Here is a 22,722-nt window from a genome sequence, read left to right on the forward strand (position 1 = left end):
ACCGTAGGATCCTACGCAGTGCCGTAGGGGACCGCACCGCCACTTCCCAGCAAATTAGGGACACTGTTGCTCCTGGGGTATCGGCGAGGACCATTCGCAACCGTCTCCATGAAGCTGGGCTACGGTCCCGCACACCGTTAGGCCGTCTTCCGCTCACGCCCCAACATCGTGCAGCCCGCCTCCAGTGGTGTCGCGACAGGCGTGAATGGAGGGACGAATGGAGACGTGTCGTCTTCAGCGATGAGAGTCGCTTCTGCCTTGGTGCCAATGATGGTCGTATGCGTGTTTGGCGCCGTGCAGGTGAGCGCCACAATCAGGACTGCATACGACCGAGGCACACAGGGCCAACACCCGGCATCATGGTGTGGGGAGCGATCTCCTACACTGGCCGTACACCACTGGTGATCGTCGAGGGGACACTGAATAGTGCACGGTACATCCAAACCGTCATCGAACCCATCGTTCTACCATTCCTAGACCGGCAAGGTAACTTGCTGTTCCAACAGGACAATGCACGTCCGCATGTATCCCGTGCCACCCAACGTGCTCTAGAAGGTGTAAGTCAACTACCCTGGCCAGCAAGATCTCCGGATCTGTCCCCCATTGAGCATGTTTGGGACTGGATGAAGCGTCGTCTCACGCGGTCTGCACGTCCAGCACGAACGCTGGTCCAACTGAGGCGCCAGGTGGAAATGGCATGGCAAGCCGTTCCACAGGACTACATCCAGCATCTCTACGATCGTCTCCATGGGAGAATAGCAGCCTGCATTGCTGCGAAAGGTGGATATACACTGTACTAGTGCCGACATTGTGCATGCTCTGTTGCCTGTGTCTATGTGACTGTAGTTCTGTCAGTGTGATCATGTGATGTATCTGACCCCAGGAATGTGTCAATAAAGTTTCCCCTTCCTGGGACAATGAATTCACGGTGTTCTTATTTCAATTTCCAGGAGTGTAGATATTGAAGCGTCCAGCGCGGATGATCCATAGTGTCAACCAAGTCAAATTCAAAGAACAGAGTGGAACAACCGACAAGAGGTGCACAAGTCACACACAATCCTAAAAACAGATTGCACCATATATATAAATAGTTAACAGCATCTCCATGTCCAATAAGAGCTTAAAGCTAGGTACCTCTTCAAGGGACCTACACCTTCCGTTAAGAGGCAGCGCACAGTCTGTATGGAAGGATCTTAATTGTGGTCCCTCAATTTTGAGCCCAACCCGACGGATACCTATGGTAGATCGGGGAAAACCACCGCTCAGGCTGTGTTGCTGGCGGGGCCGGAAGGTGTTAACTGCCACACCACGTATCATTGTAAGTCTCATTGGCTCAGTGTGAACTGTTTGTACAACCAACCTACACAGCCTATACCTCAACCTCCACTATACTAAGAACTTCTCATCTGAAGCTTAAAGTTGGGCACCTCTTCAAGGGACCTACGCCCCCCTGGTAAGAGGCGGCGCACGTCCTGGATGGAAGGATCTTAATTGTGGTTCCTCTCTTTTGAGCCCAACCCGACGGATACCTATGGTAGATCGGGGAAAACCACCGTTCAGGTCGTGTTGTCGGCGGGGCCGGGAGGTGCTTGCGCCTGATGTACTCTACTAGGAGCCTTGCAGGCTCAACACAAACCGTTAGCGTCATTACCTTATTACTTTTACCACGAGTACCCTTTCATTAGCAACTTTGAGCCAAGCACAAAATCAGTTACCTCCCTATTGTACATCGTAAATAGTTTAGCAGGCTGGACATGGAGGTCTTAGTCTTAGTTTGTAGCTTTAACGTACCCTAATCTCTTCTAGTTAAGGTAGTTTTTAGGATGGTAGATGTTAAAGGCATGGTGAGCAACGGCCAGCGTCTTGAGGGTCATTCCAAGACCCGGGCCGCCGCCCACAACTAGGTGACGGGCAACATTATACCTATCCCTTCCCTATTCAGTTCTCTTCCTTCCTTCTTTCTAAATATTTAATTTCGTTTTGTTTATTAATATCTTACTTGATTTTGTATTAGTTATAAGTTTTTCTAATGCTGCACAAAAAAAAAAGATATCAAATGGATCTAAACAAATAGAGCCTGCCTCCACGTGGCGGGACACAGGCAACGGTGTGAGTGGGGACGGGAGCCGGTGTGGTGTTACTTTCAGTCACTGCGGACCCCGGACCCAGTCACAGCGGCCAAGTGGCAATATACGACCCACCATAAGAAATTAGACGGTGGGTCATAAAATATAAGCAGCTAGTGAAGAAAAAAAAAGTGTACGATAGGGTGTTGAAGTTGAGTGAATGTAGGAAGATACAAGACGACTTTGACAAAATCTCAGTTGGAAACTCATTATGTTCTGATACAGCATTACTGGTGTCCTGCTTGACACAGTCACGTCATTTAAATATCTGGGCGTAGCGTTGCAAAGTAATATGAAATAGAACCAACATGTGAGGATCATGGTAGGGAAGACGAATCGTCGACTTCGATGTACTGGGAGAATTTTTACGAAAGAGTGGTTCACCTGTAAAGGAGACCACATATAGAACGCTGGTGCCACCTTTTCTTGAGTACTGCTTGAGTGTTTGGGATCCACACCAGGTCGGATTGAAAGAAGACAGCGGAGCAATTCAGAGGCGAACTCCTAGCTCCTAGATTTGTTACAGCTAGCTTCGACCAGCACACAAGTGCTACCGATATGCTTCGGGGGCTCAAGTGGGAATGAGATACGGGACATAAAATCTCGTCTGAGACCTGCCATCATTTTTATGGTAATAATTGGCAACCAATGGCGTACAATCGCAATAAAGTCATGAGATGTTCAATTGTCTCTTTTATCAGAACATGTTACGCGTTTCGGGATTACACCCATCTTCACACATCTGTTACAAAAAAAAGTGCAAAACATAAGTGAACAGCACACTCAACACGTCTCAACGTTACAGAAAATGAGATCGGGTCATATGAGTTACAACCCACAAACTTCAACTGCTTTCTAGCCAACCAGTCGAACAGCCTATACAAGTCGAAGAAAGTATCCAATAACATATAACTGCGAAACAAGCAGTCTTGAAGCAGAGCATATACTGAAGCTAAACAAGTCAACTAGCAGTGAAGCGCCCTTGGTAGGGGGCGCTGCATGGCCATGTGCTCCATGTGTTCACATGTAATATAATAATAATATACTCAGCATGTAACATCTAACAGGGTGTAATTACGACTACCAATCGAAATACTACTTCCGTATAACACTAAAGGATTTTTTTAAAAAATTTAGAGATTTGAGAGGTTGGAAGGTTTATTCATGAAGGAACTCCCCCCGCCCTATTATTTATTTTATATTGACATATGGTTTGAGTTGTGCTTAGTGCCACTACTGGCTGCAGGCACAGTATGGCAATGTAAAAAAAGTTTTGGAGTTTTTAAAAATCCTTTAGTGTTAACGTATACGGAAGTATACGTATGGCGGATTAACGACAAGGGCCGGCGTGCGGGCCAGCCTGGACGTGGTTTTTAGGCGGTTTTCCAAATCCCACCAGGTGAATACTGGGCTGGTCCCCACATCCCGCCTCAGTTACACAACTCGCAGACATTTGAAACTCATTTGTACTCTTGATGACTTACGCTAGACGCTGACAACTGGGGTACACTAATTCCGTCCCTGGGAGCATGAGGTGGAGGCAGGAAGGGCATCCGGCCATCCCTTAAAATGAACCGTGCCCCATCCGTACTTTACTCTGCCAACCCTGTGCACAATGTGGGACAAAGGCAGTAGCACAAGAAGAAGATGAATTAGATTAAAACTGTGAAAAAATGCAAATGATCATATGGCATTGTTGGCTGGGATGTCCCATTCGGGTTTGGCCGCCAAGTGCAAGTCTTATTTCCTTTGGCGCCACATTAGGCGACTCGCGGCCGATGATGAGAATGAAATGATGATGAGGATAACACAATGCCCAGTCCACAAGTGGAGAAAAATCTCCAACCTGGCCAGGAATCGAATCTGGGCCCAGTGCGTGGGAGGCAAGCACATTACCACTCAGCGAAGCAGGCGGACAGATTAAAACTGTATGGTATACTGTCACACAGGAGACAGGACAGCAGGTAATTGTACAAGATACCATAACAAGTAAACTAAATGACAATGTTGTGACCGATAATTCACAAGTTACAAATTAACAATCAGTTCCTAAAAGTAGCAGCAAATGTAGGATTAATTGCTTCAGTTGAAGCACCAGGGAATATATTAAAAATGTATTTCCCCAAAATTTTGAGCAACTAGAAGCAGCATCAGTATCCTTCAATGAAATTAATACAATTAGTACAAAAATTCTAAACAACAAAAGGTCGTGTGGGGTCGATGGAATTTCAAACAGAATTCTGGAAACTTGTCCAAGCTTAACAAGTAATGTCCTTAGACATATATGCAATCCATTGCTAGCACAGGGAATTTCTCCAGACAGGTTAAAATAGCTAACTTAAACTGCGTCATGAGAAAGGCGACAAGACAGACTTAACCAATTATCGTCCAGTTTCCTTACTGGCATCTTGTTTCCAGAATATTCCAAAAAATTATGTACTCATGAGTAGTCACACACGTAAATGGAAATAATTTACTTAGCACATCACAGTTGGATCCCACAAGGTATGCTCAAGTAAGGATGCTATTTATACATTCAGTAATGAAATAGTACAAACCTTAAATAATAATAATATGTATCGTCAGTCGGTACTTTCTGCGATCTTTCCAAGGTGTTTGACTGCGCAGATCTTGTTAATTTCTTAGGAAAAGTCACGTTTTATGGAACATCTGCTTTCATGCACACTTAACAAACACAATGCTGAATGATTCAAACAGTGTCAGAAGGGCAGATAATTTTAGTGACTGGGCAGAAGTCACAAAGAGAGTCCCACATTTTCAATTTTGGGCCCACTCCTACTCCTTACAGATATGAATGACCTTGCACTAATACTGAAAAAGCAGAATTGCTACTTTTTGCACATGGCACTAGACACTTGTGTTATAATAAATTACAACAGAGAGAAAGCAGCAGAAAAAAGGTAAATAACATTTTCCAGACAATTATGAAGTGGTTCTTAGCAAATTGAGTCTCCATAAATTTTGAAAAAAAACCACTGTATTCAGTTCTGTACAATAAAGAGAGTCATACCAACAGCTGATGTAGCGTATGAGCAAGAGTCAGTATAGAGGGCAGAATGCTCAGAATTTCTCAGTGTACATATCGAAGGATACTTGAACTGGACCTTCCTATAATTGCTAATTTTGGAAACAAAGGAATCAACTTCTGACATATGTCGCATATTTCCACTCAATAATGTCTTATGGAATAATTTTCTGGGGTAACTCATCACTTAGAAAGAATGTATTGATTGCACAAAAGCGAGCACTAAAAATAAAATGTCTTGTTCACAACAGATATCATGTAGGTGTCTCTTCAAGGAGCTACGCATTTTAACTGCATTGGCACAATACATATATTCATTAATGAAATTTATCATAAATAATGCATCACAATTTGAGAAGAACAATAATGTCCATGCCTACAACACTAGAGGGAATACATTTATTACTCTTTATTAAAGCTGCCAGTGGCTCAAAAGGAGTTCAATATGCAGCAATAACATTCTTTTATCATTTTCCCAATAACATAAAATGTCTCACAGGTAGCAAAGCAACTATTAACTCTAGCTTAAAATAATTTCTTTTCGAAAACTCTTTCAATTTCATTGACGAATTTCGATTTAAAAACTGGTAGCCAGAAAGAAACATTGTTTTCGTGTGTAGTTGCATGAGTGGGACTAGAATGTATTAATTAATGTTAACACTAACATTGTACAGATTTCGTGTAAACTGATTGTTCAACATAAATTCGATAAAAGAATCGTTCAAGTGTTCTATGGAACATGCAACTAATTAACCAATCTTAGTTCATCAGAGCCTATATTTTGTCGTAATAAAAGCTGATTATGATGAGACCTAACACAGCCTTTTGACTACAAGATGAAATTGCTTGATATAATTCGTCTTGTTCCTTTGAAAAAATGTTTAAATGTGTGTGAAATCTTATTGGGTTTAACTGCTAAGGTCATCAGTCCCTAAGCTTACACACTACTTAACCTAAATTATCCTGAGGACAAACACACACACTCATGCCCGAGGAAGGACTCGAACCTCCGCCGGAATCAGCCGCACAGTCCATGACTGCAGCGCCTTACACCGTCTCGGTCCGTATTTGTCTTTTTACTTCTGTTTACTCCGGTGGATTTCTTCATGTAGGTCAGAGTCCCTATATGGGTTCTCTTTCAGAAAATATATGCAAACCGTCCTATCTGCAGCTACGTAAAAGGTCTTGTGGTGGGTCAGCTTCCATGAAGTAAATGAGCGAAGACTGGTATGGCAGTATTGCTGAACTTCTTTTCCAGCACTATCTCTCAAAAGCATTCAGAAACAATTGAAGTATCACAGTGAATGTAAAAACTCAAAATACCTTGATACAACTAATTTCCTCTACCTGAAAGACGATGTTGCATATGCACCATAAGACAAGTGAAAACGATGCAACACAAAGGTATTATGTAAATGGCCGGCTGGGGTGGCCGAGCGGTTCTAGGTGCTACAGTCTGGAACCGCGCGACCGCTACGGTCGCAGGTTCGAATCCTGCCCCAGGCATGGATGTGTGTTATATCCATAAGTTAGTTAGGTTTAAGTAGTTCTAAGTTCTAGGGGACTGATGACCTCATCTGTTAAGTTCCATAGTGCTCAGAGCCATTTGAACGATCATCTAAATGGAAGGGAAATTGGAAGATGTGATGTATGTGTGCAGACAAACAAATGATCACACGTTCAGAAAATAATGGATGAGTTATTCAAGAGAAACAATATCATGCATTGAGCAAGTTAATAATCTGTTGGTCCACCTCTGGCCCTTACGCAAGCAGATATTCGGCTTGGCTTTGATTGACAGAGTTGTTGGATGTCTTCCTGAGGGATGTCGTGCCAAATTTGGTCCGACTGAGGCGTTAGATCGTCAAAATTTTGAGCTGGTTTGAGGGCCCTGCACATAATACTCTAAAGGTTTTGAGTTGGGAAGGGATCCACGTGGTGTCACCGTCAGACACCACACTTGCTAGGTGGTAGCCTTTAAATCGGCCGCGGTCCGTTAGTATACGTCGGACCCGCGTGTCGCCACTATCAGTGATTGCAGACCGAGCGCCGCCACACGGCAGGTCTAGAGAGACTCCCTAGCACTCGCCCCAGTTGTACAGCCGACTTTGCAAGCGGTGGTTCACTGCCTACATACGTTCTCATTTGCAGAGACGAGAGTTTAGCATAGCCTTCAGCTACGTCCTTTGCTACGACCTAGCAAGGCGCCGTATTCAGTTACTATATGTCTTCTGAACAGATAATACTGTAAATCATGTACCGTCGAGAGCGACGCTCATCATTAATGGATTATAATTATCAAACTAATTACGTCCGCTTTCTGAATTGTCATTCCTTGTCATGTTCCAGACCTCATGTCAGTATAGTCCTTCCCTCCTCACGCCAGCCTGCGTGAGCTAAAACGCGTGCATTTCGGCCTCCTCTAGTAACACGGTGTTGGCTCTTCCGCCAACACAACAATCCACTGACCGTTTGGTCAAAGCAGGTTTTGGCATTCATGAAGACATGCAGTAGAAACCCTCGCCATGTGCTGGTGGGCATTATCTTGTTGACATATAAGCCCAGGACGGCTTACCATGAAGGGCAACAAAACGGGGCGTGAATATCGTAGACGTACCGTTGTGTTGTAAGGCTGCTGCAGATGACAACCAAAGGTGTCCCACTGTGGAACGGAATGGTACCCGATACTATCACTCTTGGTTGTTGTGCCATATGGCGCGCGACAGTCACGATGGTACCCCACGGGTGTCGGGGTCGTCTCCGGACACGTCTTCCACGTGGAATCTCATCGACTGGGGTAGAATTGTCTTCAGTGATGAGTCCCGCCTCAAACTGAACCCCAAGGACCAGCGAAGATGTGTGCGGAGATGTCGTGGACAGCCGTGGGACACCAACCTGACTGTTGCCTGTCATACGGCCCGATAACCAGGAGTAATGCTCTGATGCGTGAGATCCAGAGCGGTAATGAAAATGAGCATTTGGCGTCATTCGCCAGGAGGCCCCGTGCAGGGCAGGTCCGGCCGCCATGGTGCAGGTCTTATTACATTCGACGCCACATCGGCGACCTGCGCGCCGGATGGGGATGAATTGATGATGAAGATAACACAACACCCAGTCCCTGAGCGGAGAAAATCTCCGACCCAGCCGGGAATCGAACCGGGACTCGTAGGATGGCAATCCGTCATGCTGACCACACACCTACTGGGACGGACTTCGAGAGCAGTAGATACTAGCGACGAGATGGATGGCGTGTTGCTTGACTTCTGAAAGGCATTCCATACAGTTGCCCACAGCCGCATAATGAAGAAATGCGAGCGTAAGTAATATCAGACCATCTGTGTGACTGGATGGAAGTGTTTCTAGCAAACACAACACAGCCTGTTATTCTCAATGAAGAGAAGTCCTGAGATGTGAAAGTAGCTTCTGGCGTATCCCTGCGGAATGTTATAGGTCCATTACTTTCCACAACATACAGGGTGTTACAAAAAGGTACGGCCAAACTTTCAGGAAACATTCCTCACACACAAAGAAAGAAAATATGTTATGTGGACATGTGTCCGGAAACGCTTACTTTCCATGTTAGAGCTCATTTTATTACTTCTCTTCAAATCACATTAATCATGGAATGGAAACACACAGCAACAGAACTTACCAGCGTGACTTCAAGCACTTTGTTACAGGAAATGTTCAAAATGTCCTCCGTTAGCGAGGATACGTGCATCCACCCTCCGTCGCATGGAATCCCTGATGCGCTGATGCAGCCCTGGAGAATGGCGTATTGTATCACAGCCGTCCACAATACGAGCACGAAGAGTCTCTACATTTGGTACCGGGGTTGCGTAGACAAGAGCTTTCAAATGCCCCCATAAATGAAAGTCAAGAGGGTTGAGGTCAGGAGAGCGTGGAGGCCATGGAATTGGTCCGCCTCTACCAATCCATCGGTCACCGAATCTGTTGTTGAGAAGCTTACGAACACTTCGACTGAAATGTGCAGGAGCTCCATCGTGCACGAACCACATGTTGTGTCGTACTTGTAAAGGCACATGTTCTAGCAGCACAGGTAGAGTATCCCGTATGAAATCATGATAACGTGCTCCATTGAGCGTAGGTGGAAGAACGTAGGGCCCAGTCGAGACATCACCAACAATGCCTGCCCAAACGTTCACAGACAATCTGTGTTGATGACGTGATTGCACAATTGCGTGTGGATTCTCCTCAGCCCACACATGTTGATTGTGAAAATTTATAATTTGATCACGTTGGAATGATGCCTCATCCGTAAAGAGAACATTTGCACTGAAATGAGGATTGACACATTGTCGGATGAACCATTCGCAGAAGTGTACCCGTGGAGGCCAATCAGCTGCTGATAGTGCCTGCACACGCTGTACACGGTACGGAAACAACTGGTTCTCCCGTAACACTCTCCATACAGTGACGTGGTCAACGTTACCTTGTACAGCAGCAACTTCTCTGACGCTGACATTAGGGTTATCGTCAACTGCACGAAGAATTGCCTCGTCCATTGCAGGTGTCCTCGTCGTTCTAGGTCTTCCCCTGTCGCGAGTCATAGGCTGGAATGTTCCGTGCTCCCTAAGACGCCGATCAATTGCTTCGAACGTCTTCCTGTCGAGACACCTTCGTTCTGGAAATCTGTCTGAATACAAACGTGCCGCGCCACGGCTATTGCCCCGTCCTAATCCATGCATCAAATGGGCATCTGCCAACTCCGCATTTGTAAACATTGCACTGACTGCAAAACCACGTTCGTGATGAACACTAACCTGTTGATGCTACGTACTGATGTGCTCGATGCTAGTACTGTAGAGCAATGAGTCGCATGTCAACACAAGCACCGAAGTCAACATTACCTTCCTTCAATTGGGCCAACTGGCGGTGAATCGAGGAAGTACAGTACATACTGATGAAACTAAAATGAGCTCTAACATCGAAATTAAGCGTTTCCGGACACATGTCCACATAACATCTTTTCTTTATTTGTGTGTGAGGAATGTTTCCTGAAAGTTTGGCCGTACCTGTTTGTAACAGCCTGTATACAGGGTGGTCCATTGATAATGACCGGGCGTAATATCTCACGAAATAAGCATCAAACGAAAAATCTACAAAGAACGAAACTCGTCTAGCTTCAAAGGGAAAACCAGATGGCGCTATGGTTGGCCCGCTAGATGGCGCTGCCATAGGTCAAACGGATATCAACTGCGTTTTTTTTAAATAGGAACCCCATTTTTATTACATATTCGCGTAGTGCGTAAAGAAATATGAATGTTTTAGTTGGACCACTTTTTTCGCTTTGTGATACATAGCGCTGCAATAGTTACAAACGTATAAGTACGTGGTATCACGTAACATTCCGCCGGTGCGAACGGTATTTGCTTCGTGATACATTACCCGTGTTAAAATGGACCGTTTACAAATTGCGGAAAAGGTCGATGTATGGCTATTGTGATCAAAATGCCCAACGGGCGTGTGCTATGTATGCTGCTAGGTATCCTGAACGACATTAGCTAAGTGTCCGGACCGTTCGCCGGATAGGTACGTTATTTAAGGAAACAGGAAGTGTTCAGCCACATGTGAAACGTCAACCACGACCTGCAATAAATGGTGATGCCCAAGTAGGTGTTTTAGCTGCTGTCGCGGCTAATCCGCACATCAGTAGCAGACAAATTGCGCGAGAATCGGGAATCTCAAAAACGTCGTTGCTGAGAGTGCTACATGAACATCGATTGCACCCGTACCATATTTCTATGCACCAGGAATTGCATAGCGATGTCTTTGAACGTCGTGTACAGTTCTGGCACTGGGCACAAGAGAAATTACGGGACGATGACAAATTTTTTGCACGTGTTCTATTTAGCGACGATGCGTCATTCACCAACGGCGGTAACGTAAACTGGCATAATGTATCACATTGGAACAACCGAAATAAAATGTTCAGACGTACCTACGTTCTGTATTTTAATTTAAAAAACATACCTGTTAGCAACTGTTCGTCTAAAATTGTGAGCCATATGTTTGTGATTATTACAGCGCCATCAATCACAAAGCGAAAAAAGTGGTCCAACTACACGAATATGTAATAAAAAATGGGGGTTCCTATTTAAAAAACGCAGTTGATATCCGTTTGACCTGTGGCAGCGCCATCTAGCGGGCCAGCCTTAGCGCCATCTGGTTTCCCCCTTCAAGCATGACGAGTTTCGTTCTTTGTAGTTTTTTTGGTTTAACGCTTATTTCGTGAGATATTTGGACCGGTCTCGATCAATGGACCACCCTGTATAAATGGCATAGTAGAAAACATCGCAAGTTCCATGAAGTTTTTCGTGGATGGTGCAGCTGTATACAGAGAAGATGCGAACTGTAGAGAAATGCAGGAAAAACTGCAGAGGATCCATACTTGGTGCAGGGAGTGCCAATTGGGCTTAACATAAACAAATCAAATCAAATATACCCCGCGAAAAGACCATAGAGAGTTTCGAGTCTGCACTGATGGTTACCAGTAATTGGTCTTCCAGCAAACTGTTTATGACTAGAACAGTAAAAAGGGGGGGGGGTGGCAGTGGTTCAGAAGAGCAAGGTAGCTTACTGAGTATAGATGTAGATGTAGATGGAGATGGAGATGGAGACGTAGTGTACTCACTTTGAGGACAGGCAGCGTCCTAGCAGTGCTGTGGGGGCGGCGGGCGACCACAGTGACGTTCACATTCCTCAAGGCGCACGACCTGTGAACAGAGCAAGGAGAGCGCCGTGTAGTGCCACACAGTGTAATGTGCCACACCCACACTCCCTTAGTTTACCATTCAGTATAGTCTTCAATAATCGATACCAGACCACATGTACGTTTTGTCATTTGATATTGTATGCTAATGAAAAACGCCATTTCATGTATAAGCATCGTTATTTTGATATTATAGCACAACTCATTCATCGTCAACGATGTTGTAATGTTGTTCTGCAGTAAATATGTGGTACCAGTCGATTATATGACTGTATATCACATATTAGATACCGAGAATTCTTATCCTTCTCTTCTGTCATTACCATTCAGTTTCAAACGCTTGTCATTATCGATTGCTAGACTGTCACCTTTGCACAAACAGCCGCTTGACCTGTCTGTGAACTTCTTTTATACCATGAACAAACACCGAAGAGTAAGCAGCGCTGACACACGATACCGCTGAACTGAAAAATGTCGTGTCCACCGAAAAATGCCGCAGCGCAAAGCTAACTTCCATGTGGCTTTTCGCGGATGATGCTGTAGTATACAGAGAAGTTGCAGCATTAGAAAATTGCAGCGAAATGCAGGAAGATCTGCAGCGGATAGGCACCTGGTGCAGGGAGTGGCAACTCACCCTTAACATAGACAAATGTAATGTATTGCAAATACATACAAAGAAGAATCCTTTATTGTACGATTATATGATAGCGGAACAAACACTGGTAGCAGTTACTTCTGTAAAATATCTGGGAGTATGCGTACGGAACGATTTGAAGTGGAATGATCATATAAAATTAATTGTTGGTAAGGCGGGTGCCAGGTTGAGATTCATTGGGAGAGTCCTTAGGAAATGTAGTCCGTCAACAAAGGAGGTGGCTTACAAAACACTCGTTCGACCTATACTTGAGTATTGCTCATCAGTGTGGGATCCATGCCAGGTCGGGTTGACGGAGGAGATAGAGAAGATCCAAAGAAGAGCGGCCCGTTTCGTCACAGGGTTATTTGGTAACCGTGATAGCGTTACAGAGATGTTTAGCAAACTCAAGTGGCAGACTCTGCAAGAGAGGCGCTCTGCATCGCGGTGTAGCTTGCTGCCCAGGTTTCGGAGGGTGCGTTTCTGGATGAGGTATCGAATATATTGCTTCCCCCTACTTATACCTCCCGAGGAGATCACGAATGTAAAATTAGAGATTCGAGAGCGCATGGAGGCTTTCCGGCAGTCGTTCTTCCCGTGAACCATACGCGACTGGGACAGGAAAGGGAGGTAATGACAGTGGCACGTAAAGTGCCCTCCGCCACACACCGTTCGGAGGCTTGCGAAGTATAAATGTAGATGTAGATGTAGAACTGATGTCATTTGAAATTGTTTTAAAAAGTACACAATACTGATGCTGTTTTATGGCATATTTCATAATGTAATAAAAAAGCAAACAAATTAAATGTAAAATAGCGTTCAAGGTATTTGCAATTAGTACGAAATTTAATTTTGATGGAAGTAATACTTTAAAAAACATATTTCTCAAAATTTTATAAAAAGCCAAATTTTCCAAACTTTTGGTTGTGTCGAAATTTTTTCTGTAATAATGAGTTGACGTTTGGTCCACCTTTTGGCACTATACCGTTATTAAGAATGAACTCGCAAATTGCGTTTATGTTTCTGCATGAGCTCAAATGAAAATTTGTGCCTGACCAGGTATCGAACTCAGATTTCGAACTTGTTGTGGGCGGTCAAGTTCACCACTTAGGCTATCCGAGGATGCTTCGAGGAGCGGCCCAAATCTCTATCTGCCCTGGTGTCTTAGCGGAAGTGGCTACGGTTACTGCCTGCGACACGTGGGAAATCCAGACTCGAATCTTGATCTGGAACAACTTTTCATTTGATCTGAAAAATAATAAATCTGATGCAGAAACAGAATAGCTGTTTAGCAGTTCATTCGTAATTGTACAGTTGTTCGTCGTCAATATAGTGTCTCAGAAACTGTACTTCAATACACAATTATTGTTTTTCTGCAATATCCAAACATGTTTCACCACTGTTGTGTCATCCTCAATGGGATTTTTCTTTTATTTTTCTGAAATACATTCTTAAGGATTGTGTTTAGGTTAGGAAACATGTTACATCGGATGTTATTTAATAGTTCTCCATATCAAAGCTTAACAACATTTTTTACCGATAAAAACAACAAAAACACGTGTGTCACACAAATACAAAAAAAAGGGACAACTCAGGACAAACCAAATACAGCAGTGGTAAGGCCAAAAATGGGCATATTGATATACACTCCTGGAAATTGAAATAAGAACACCGTGAATTCATTGTACCAGGAAGGGGAAACTTTATTGACACATTCCTGGGGTCAGATACATCACATGATCACACTGACAGACCCACAGGCACATAGACACAGGCAACAGAGCATGCACAATGTCGGCACTAGTACAGTGTATATCCACCTTTCGCAGCAATGCAGGCTGCTATTCTCCCATGGAGACGATCGTAGAGATGCTGGATGTAGTCCTGTGGAACGGCTTGCCATGCCATTTCCACCTGGCGCCTCAGTTGGACCAGCGTTCGTGCTGTACGTGCAGACCGCGTGAGACGACGCTTCATCCAGTCCCAAACATGCTCAATGGGGGACAGATCCAGAGATCTTGCTGGCCATGGTAGTTGACTTACACCTTCTAGAGCACGTTGGGTGGCACGGGATACATGCGGACGTGCATTGTCCTGTTGGAACAGCAAGTTCCCTTGCCGGTCTAGGAATGGTAGAACGATGGGTTCGATGACGGTTTGGATGTACCGTGCACTATTCAGTGTCTCCTCGACGATCACCAGTGATGTACGGCCAGTGTAGGAGATCGCTCCCCACACCATGATGCCGGGTGTTGGCCCTGTGTGCCTCGGTCGTATGCAGTCCTGATTGTGGCGCTCACCTGCACGGCGCCAAACACGCATACGACCATCATTGGCACCAAGGCAGAAGCGACTCTCTTCGCTGAAGACGACACGTCTCCATTCGTCCCTCCATTCACGCCTGTCGCGACACCACTGGAGGCGGTCTGCACGATGTTGGGGCGTGAGCGGAAGACGGCCTAACGGTGTGTGGGACCGTAGCCCAGCTTCATGGAGACGGTTGCGAATGGTCCTCGCCGATACCCCAGGAGCAACAGTGTCCCTAATTTGCTGGGAAGTGGCGGTGCGGTCCCCTACGGCACTGCGTAGGATCCTACGGTCTTGGCGTGCATCCGTGCGTCGCTGCGGTCCGGTCCCAGGTCGACGGGCACGTGCACCTTCCGCCGACCACTGGCGACAACATCGATGTACTGTGGAGACCTCACGCCCCACGTGTTGAGCAATTCGGCGGTACGTCCACCCGGCCACCCGCATGCCCACTATACGCCCTCGCTCAAAGTCCGTCAACTGCACATACGGGTCACGTCCACGCTGTCGCGGCATGCTACCAGTGTTAAAGACTGCGATGGAGCTCCGTATGCCACGGCAAACTGGCTGACACTGACGGCGGCGGTGCACAAATGCTGCGCAGCTAGCGCCATTCGACGGCCAACACCGCGGTTCCTGGTGTGTCCGCTGTGCCGTGCTTGTGATCATTGCTTGTACAGCCCTCTCGCAGTGTCCGGAGCAAGTATGGTGGGTCTGACACACCGGTGTCAATGTGTTCTTTTTTCCATTTCCAGGAGTGTATTTTGTAGGTTCGGCTATAAACAAGAATTCAGTCAGAGATATCTTTACATCCCTTATGTTTTCACATCACACTGTGTACTGATTTAGACCTGTAGCTCATTTCAGTTGGCAGCCATTGGACAGACACAATGTAAAACAAAGGGTAAAGTACATATGTTATGTAAATAACTACAAAAATCCGACGTAAGATATTTTTCAACAAGAACATAATTTGTATATATGTATTTCAAAAAATGAAACAAAAAATATACTGAGGATGCCACAACTGTGGTGAAACATGTTTGCATATTAAAGCAAAACAACAGTTTCTTTATGAAAAGACAGACCCAACCTCAATTCATCACTATTTTTGTAAACATGGGAACTGAGCTCAAAATTCCAGTGTGATTCCTCCTGTATTTGTAAAAACATTCTATTCTACTCAAAGTTTTATAAATCTTCCAATCTGCAATTATAAGTCTAATTTTGTGAATATTTCAGTGATATTCACCTTTTGTTTTTGCGGTTCTTGCAGCAGCTGCCTTTATGGATACAATTATTGGATATCTATTCCATATTTTATATAAGACCAGACATGTTTCAGTATCTTTGTGCTCAGTAATATGTGAACATATTTTAACGTAATGACAATCTGTTTAAATAAAAATGTTAATGTTTGTTTGTTCAAACTCTTATATCTTTGAAAGCTATTCACCGATTGCTTCAAAAGTTGGACACTACGTTGTATTTGAATAAAAGCTGGTTTTTATACACCTATTGGAGTGGTATTATATAAATAGACAAATAACAATTATAGGGGAAATCTATACAGAAATGTAAGTGTTCATTTGTTCAAACTCTTAAACCTCCATATGTTGTTCTGAAATTGCTTCAAAATTTTGACACAAATGTTGCATCCAAATATGCATGTGTTTTTATGTACCTATTTGTTACATATAAATAAATATGTCATACATAAAGAGGAAACACTATCACAAAAAAATTAAAAAGTACAGTTCTTTGCATATTGGACAGGCTTGATATACAGTAATTTCAATAACAGATCGTAATGACAATTGTTAGCTATGCAACAGCCATCTCCCATGCTGAGCCCATCATGTTTTTTTTCCAGCTGTCAGAGATCTTATCTTTTCTAAAAGGCATTCTTTAAGGTCCCCGCTTTCTGAAATTTTACAGCATGCTGTATAATCTCTCTTGGTCTGCCGCCCCCTCGGTGACTGCCTGGTGTTTTCACATCTGTCAAAAAACCAGTGCTCTGTACCTGGCCCTTACTTGCCTGACTCATGGCTTTCAGCAGAAACATTTTTACTGTCTGCACACCATGCTCCCCTTCACTGCTCTTTTTTGTTCTCATAGCCAGTTGTCTGTCCGGAGTTTACAGAAAAACACTGGAAGGACCCATCACCATTCAGATCTAGCGGAAAGTTAGGTACTTATAGATGCAATCACTGATAATAGATTTAATCGCATGCATACATTCACACAGTGTTAAAAATTTGAATGAATGAATCCTGCTTTCAATAATGGTTTGATATTAAAGTTGAGGAGCAATCTTGGAAAAAGTATACCATAATAATGCCACAGCGACACAGAATCCCATGGAAAAAGCCCAGGTTTGATTCTTGGCTGGATCGGAGATTTTTCTCCACTCGGGGACAGGGTGTTGTCTTCATCATCATTTCCTCACCCTCAACATGGAAGTCGCCGAAGTGGCGTCAACTAAAAAGACTTGTACCTGGCGACGGGTCTGCCCAACAAGAGGCACTAGCCACATTAAATTTCAATTTTCATCTGTGAGGTAATGGTTTGTGGGCAATGAGACTGCTGAAATTGACCTGAACCCAATGGTACACATTTGGCATGAGTCAGAACGTCAGCCTCACTCCAACTGCGTACGTCGACCCCACATAATGCCACCCCAAAACAGCAGGGAACCTCCACCTTGCTGCACTCGCTGGACAGTGTGTCTAAGGCCTTCAGCCTCACTGGGTTGCCTCCAAACAATTGTCTGGTTGAAGGCACATGCGACACACATCCGTGAAGAGAACGTGATGGCAATCCTGAGCTGTCCATTCGACATGTTGTTGGGCCCATCTGTACCGCGCTGCATGGTATGGTTGCGAAGAAGGACCTCTCCATGGACGTCGGGAGTGAAGTTGCGCATCCTGCAGCCTATTGCGCACAGTTTGTGTTGTAACACGACGTCCTGTGGCTACACGAAAAGCATCACTCAACAGGGTGGCGTTGCTTTCAGAAATCATCCGAGCTATAATCCGTATGTAGCGGTCACCCACTGCAGTAGTAGCTCATGGGTGGCCTGAGCGAGGCATGTCATCGACAGTTCCTGTCTCTCTGTATCTCATCCGTGTCTGAACAACATCGCTTTGGTTCACTCTGAGACGCCTCGACATTTCCGTTGTTGAGAGCCCTTCCTGGCACAAAGTAACAATGTGGGCACGTTCGAACCGCGGTATTGACCGTCTAGGCACGGTTGAACTATAGACAACACAAGCTGTGTACCTCCTTCCTGTTGGAATGACTGGAACTGATCGGCTGTCGGACCCCCTTCCGTCTAATAGGCGCTGCTCGTGCATGGTTGTTTACATCTTTGGGTGGGTTTAGTAACATCCCTGAACAGTCAAAGGGACTGTGTCTGCATACAATATCCACGATCAATTTCGCCGGCCGGTGTGGCCGAGCAGTTCTAGGCGCTTTAGTCTGGAGCCTTGCGACCGCTACGATCACAGGTTCGAATCCTGCCTAGGGCATGGATGTTTGTGATGTCTTTAGGTTAGTTAGGTTTAAGTAGTTCTAAGCTCTAGGGGACTGATGACCTCAGATGTTAAGTCCCATAGTGCTCAGAGCCATTTGAACCAATCAATGTCTATCTTCAGGAGTTCTGGGAACCAGGATGACGCAAAACATTTTTTGACGTGTGTGTTTGTACCAAACGGCTAACCTAGCGTGCAAGCAACCAGTCTCGTTTGCAGGTTGAGTATCTAATGGCTTCCAGGGAAAACAAAAATGTCGTTTTTAATACTTCAAATAAATAATGACCAAATTTAAAATGCTGTCATATTTACTCATTAAGAGTTACCATAATATTATGTTTAAAGTTTAACCCAATAACACAAATATTACAGTTATAAACAGTGTACTCGTCTTGAGTTGGTGTAACCCACAGTGCACGGATAGTCAGACTGTAGTCAGCCAGTATATGAGAATGAGAGCGCATAGGGAGTTTCAACAAACTTTGCACATAATTTCAAACTTTTACAAAACTTACTGTCGATGGTGACCCCTCCCCCCCCCACCTCCACCTAAAATGATTAAAGGGAAAACATGTATCGCTTACTACATTTTTTGTTGTTCATGCAGTAATACAGGGTTATTACAAATGATTGAAGCGATTTCACAGCTCTGCAATAATTTTATTATTTGAGATATTTTCACAATGCTTTGCACACACATACAAAAACTCAAAAAGTTTTTTTAGGCATTCACAAATGTTCGATATGTGCCCCTTTAGTGATTCGGCAGACATCAAGCCGATAATCAAGTTCCTCCCACACTCGGCACAGCATGTCCCCATCAATTAGTTCGAAAGCATCGTTGATGCGAGCTCGCAGTTCTGGCACGTTTCTTGGTAGAGGAGGTTTAAAAACTGAATCTTTCACATAACCCTGCAGAAAGAAATCGCATGGGGTTAAGTCGGGAGAGCGTGGAGGCCATGACATGAATTGCTGATCATGATCTCCACCACGACCGATCCATCGGTTTTCCAATCTCCTGTTTAAGAAATGCCGAACATCGTGATGGAAGTGCGGTGGAGCACCATCCTGTTGAAAGATGAAGTCGGCACTGTCGGTCTCCAGTTGTGGCACGAGCTAATTTTCCAGCATGTCCAGATACACATGTCCTGTAACGTTTTTTTTGCAGAAGAAAAAGTGGCCGTAAACGTTATACCATGAGATTGCACAAAACACGTTAACTTTTGGTGAATTGCGAATTTGCTGCACGAATGCGTGAGGATTCTCTACCGCCCAGATTCGCACATTGTGTCTGTTCACTTCACCATTAAGAAAAAATGTTGCTTCAACACTGAAAACAAGTTTCGCACCGAACGCATCCTCTTCCATGAGCTGTTGCAACCGCGCCGAAAATTCAAAGCGTTTGACTTTGTCATCGGGTGTCAGGGCTTGTAGCAATTGTAAACGGTAAGGCTTCTGCTTTAGCCTTTTCCGTAAGATTTTCCAAACCGTCGGCTGTGGTACGTTTAGCTCCCTCCTTGCTTTATTAGTCGACTTCCGCGGGCTACGCGTGAAACTTGCCCGCACGCGTTCAACCGTTTCTTCGCTCACTGCAGGCCGATCTGTTGATTTCCCCTTACAGAGGCATCCAGAAGCTTTAAACTGCGCATAGCATCGCCGAATGGAGTTAGCAGTTGGTGGATCTTTGTTGAACTTCGTCCTGAAGTGTCGTTGCACTGTTATGACTGACTGATGTGAGTGCATTTCAAGCACGACATACGCTTTCTCGGCTCCTGTCGCCATTTTGTCTCACTGCGCTCTCGAGCGCTCTGGTGGCAGAAACCTGAAGTACGGCTTCAGCCGAACAAAACTTTATGAGTTTTTCTACGTATCTGTAGTGTGTCGTGACCATATGTGAATGAATGGAACTGCAGTGAATTTATGAAATCGCTTCAATCATTTGTAATAGCCCTACACTTCAGTATCAGTCATGGTGTTTTAATTTATTACTTTTTTACTACTTACTACATTTGCAACAAGTTTTTCAGACAGTCTCCACATACACCACTAAATGTATCTGCGAAACTCCATCATTATATGTAAGAGGTGTGATTGGAAAGTTTTAAGAATGCATCTGGTACTGCTTACTGGTTTGGCGGGCAGGTACACGGAGGGTGGGGACTGAGTCATTGCCTTGTCCTTGAACGCCATCTGCCAGGAAAAGTGCGTTTCCTTTATTCAGTTCGTTGTAGAAGTTGGTTCTGAGCAGGTCTGTTAGGACTTGTTGCTGGATTCTGTCTGTGTGAAAAGTTGTTTTAAAACCGGGAAATCAGCTTCTGTGACTTACCAACTATTAAAAACAACTTTTGGAGATAACTGTTGCGCTAATCAAATGCTTTTGTCTGGTTCAATAGATTTAAAAATGGCGTCCTCCACCTGAAAAACGAATGAAAACGTTGTGAAACTTCGCAACTTAGTGCACTCTTATCGTAGACTTACAATTAGGGAGATGGCTGATGAACTTAATAAGTTTCTATGCAGTTCAGTCAATTTTAACTGAAGATCTGAACATGCGTCGAGTGTCTGCAAAATACATTCCAAAAGCGTTGTCAACTGACCAGAGATAATACCGACTTGAAGTGCGCCAAGAACTGATTAATTGGACTAAAAATGACCCAGATTTGTTCAATATGGTAATTATAGGTGACGAATCGTGGGTATATGGATATGATCCTCAAACCAAAGTGCAGTCGTTGCAGTGGAAGACCCTAGGTTCATCACGACCGAAAGGACAGGGCACACGAGAAATACGGACCCCTACTACGAACTCGTGACATCTTACTAGTCGCCTTGTCCACCACACTTCGCGAATTCTCAGCTCCGTGCAGGGTCCATGGGAAATCAATATGTCAATAAAAAGTCTTAGCTTTGTTGTGTGCTTTCCGTAGTTTGCATGCGTTTAGACGACCAGTTCAGAATGTAACACTTGGCAGTAACAGTAACTCACTCCCAGCCAGAGATGGCTGCTGGTGCTCATAAGACTTGTAGTGTGATGTGCTCCGATGTACACGCCACGGCCGGCCGCTGTGGCCCAGCGGTTCTAGGCGCTTAAGTCTGGAACCGTGCAGGTTCGAATCCTGCCTCAGGCATGGATATGTGTGATGTTCTTAGGTTTGTTAGGTTTAAGTAGTTCTTAGGGGACTGATGACCTCAGATGTTAAGTCCTGTAGTGCTCAGAGCCATTTTAACCGTTTGTACACGCCACGGCCTGTCTTTCTAGTGGACCTTGGTGTACAAGATATGACTTAATAAACATTGAGATATATCAAAACTAGCTTTTGTTGAAAAGGGAGAGCAAATAACCTAGACTTATTCATCCAGTGTTTCATAACGAGAGCAGTTACCAGCTTCCAATAAAATTTGAACATAATTTCAAATCTTTTGTAATTTTTTTTTCCTTCCACGCTTAAAGTCAAATGTGTAACGTATTAACTCGCTTGTAAAGTAACCAGAAGTCTGAAGCTGTTTGATACATGTGAGGTCGATTCTTTAAAGACTCGATGGTTCATTGGTGTAGGGCTAACATGGGACACAGAACGTGTACAGAGAAGAGCAGCACGAATGTGCAAAGATTTGTTTAAATTATAAGGCACCTTCACGGGGCTGCTGGATAACTCAGCTGGTGCCACACCTGCACGGACCGTTAAGACAAGGCCAGACTGATTACACAGCACACAGAGGCGTTTGTCATTTATCCCAGACTACATACGTACTTCAACCAGTGGGAAGCAGCCCTAACATGTGCTCCATGGTAAGTACCCTCTGAGATCCCCTTCACAGTAATTTGCGGAGTTTGGATGTAAATGTAGTGGACAGTCTGCATTTACCGAGTACAGCGTTCCAAAACAAGTCTGACAAACTCCACATGTCTTTTCTTTGAAGAGTATTAGTCGACATTCGCAGACCATCTGCCCCTGCAACTAAACATGACGGTTCTTTCCTGTCGGAGACTTCCACATCACAGCGGCCTGCGAAATTCTGGTTGACATTTCTCAGTAGCTGTCGGGATCGGCTTGGTGAGTCAGCGGAGTAGTCGCCTTCTCTGGCAGTCTGTCTTCAGGCAGACTAGGGAGTTCGAGGACAAACGTACAGTGTGCGTTTGGTGTCTGAAAGTTTTGGTAACACTTTTGGCGACCTTGTAAGCTACGAGGGCAGTTCAATAAGTAATGCAACACTTTTTTTTCTGAAACAGGGGTTGTTTTATTCAGCATTGAAATACACCAGGTTATTCCCCAATCTTTTAGCTACACAACACTATTTTTCAACGTAATCTCCATTCAATGCTACGGCCTTACGCCACCTTG

The 22,722-nt window shown here is 44.5% G+C and overlaps 1 long non-coding RNA gene across 1 annotated transcript in view; it reads right to left on the reverse strand.

Moving 5' to 3' along the window:
- LOC124554134 overlaps positions 1 to 22,722 on the reverse strand; it is a 60,624-nt gene that overhangs the window by 13,836 nt on the left and 24,066 nt on the right. The window contains exon 2 of the long non-coding RNA XR_006968256.1: positions 11,828 to 11,909. This is a non-coding gene — a long non-coding RNA (uncharacterized LOC124554134). The remainder of the gene's footprint in view (positions 1 to 11,827; positions 11,910 to 22,722) is intronic.

This window comes from Schistocerca americana, chromosome 11, assembly GCF_021461395.2.
Source record: "Schistocerca americana isolate TAMUIC-IGC-003095 chromosome 11, iqSchAmer2.1, whole genome shotgun sequence".
In the NCBI taxonomy this organism is placed as follows: Eukaryota; Metazoa; Arthropoda; class Insecta; order Orthoptera; family Acrididae; genus Schistocerca; species Schistocerca americana.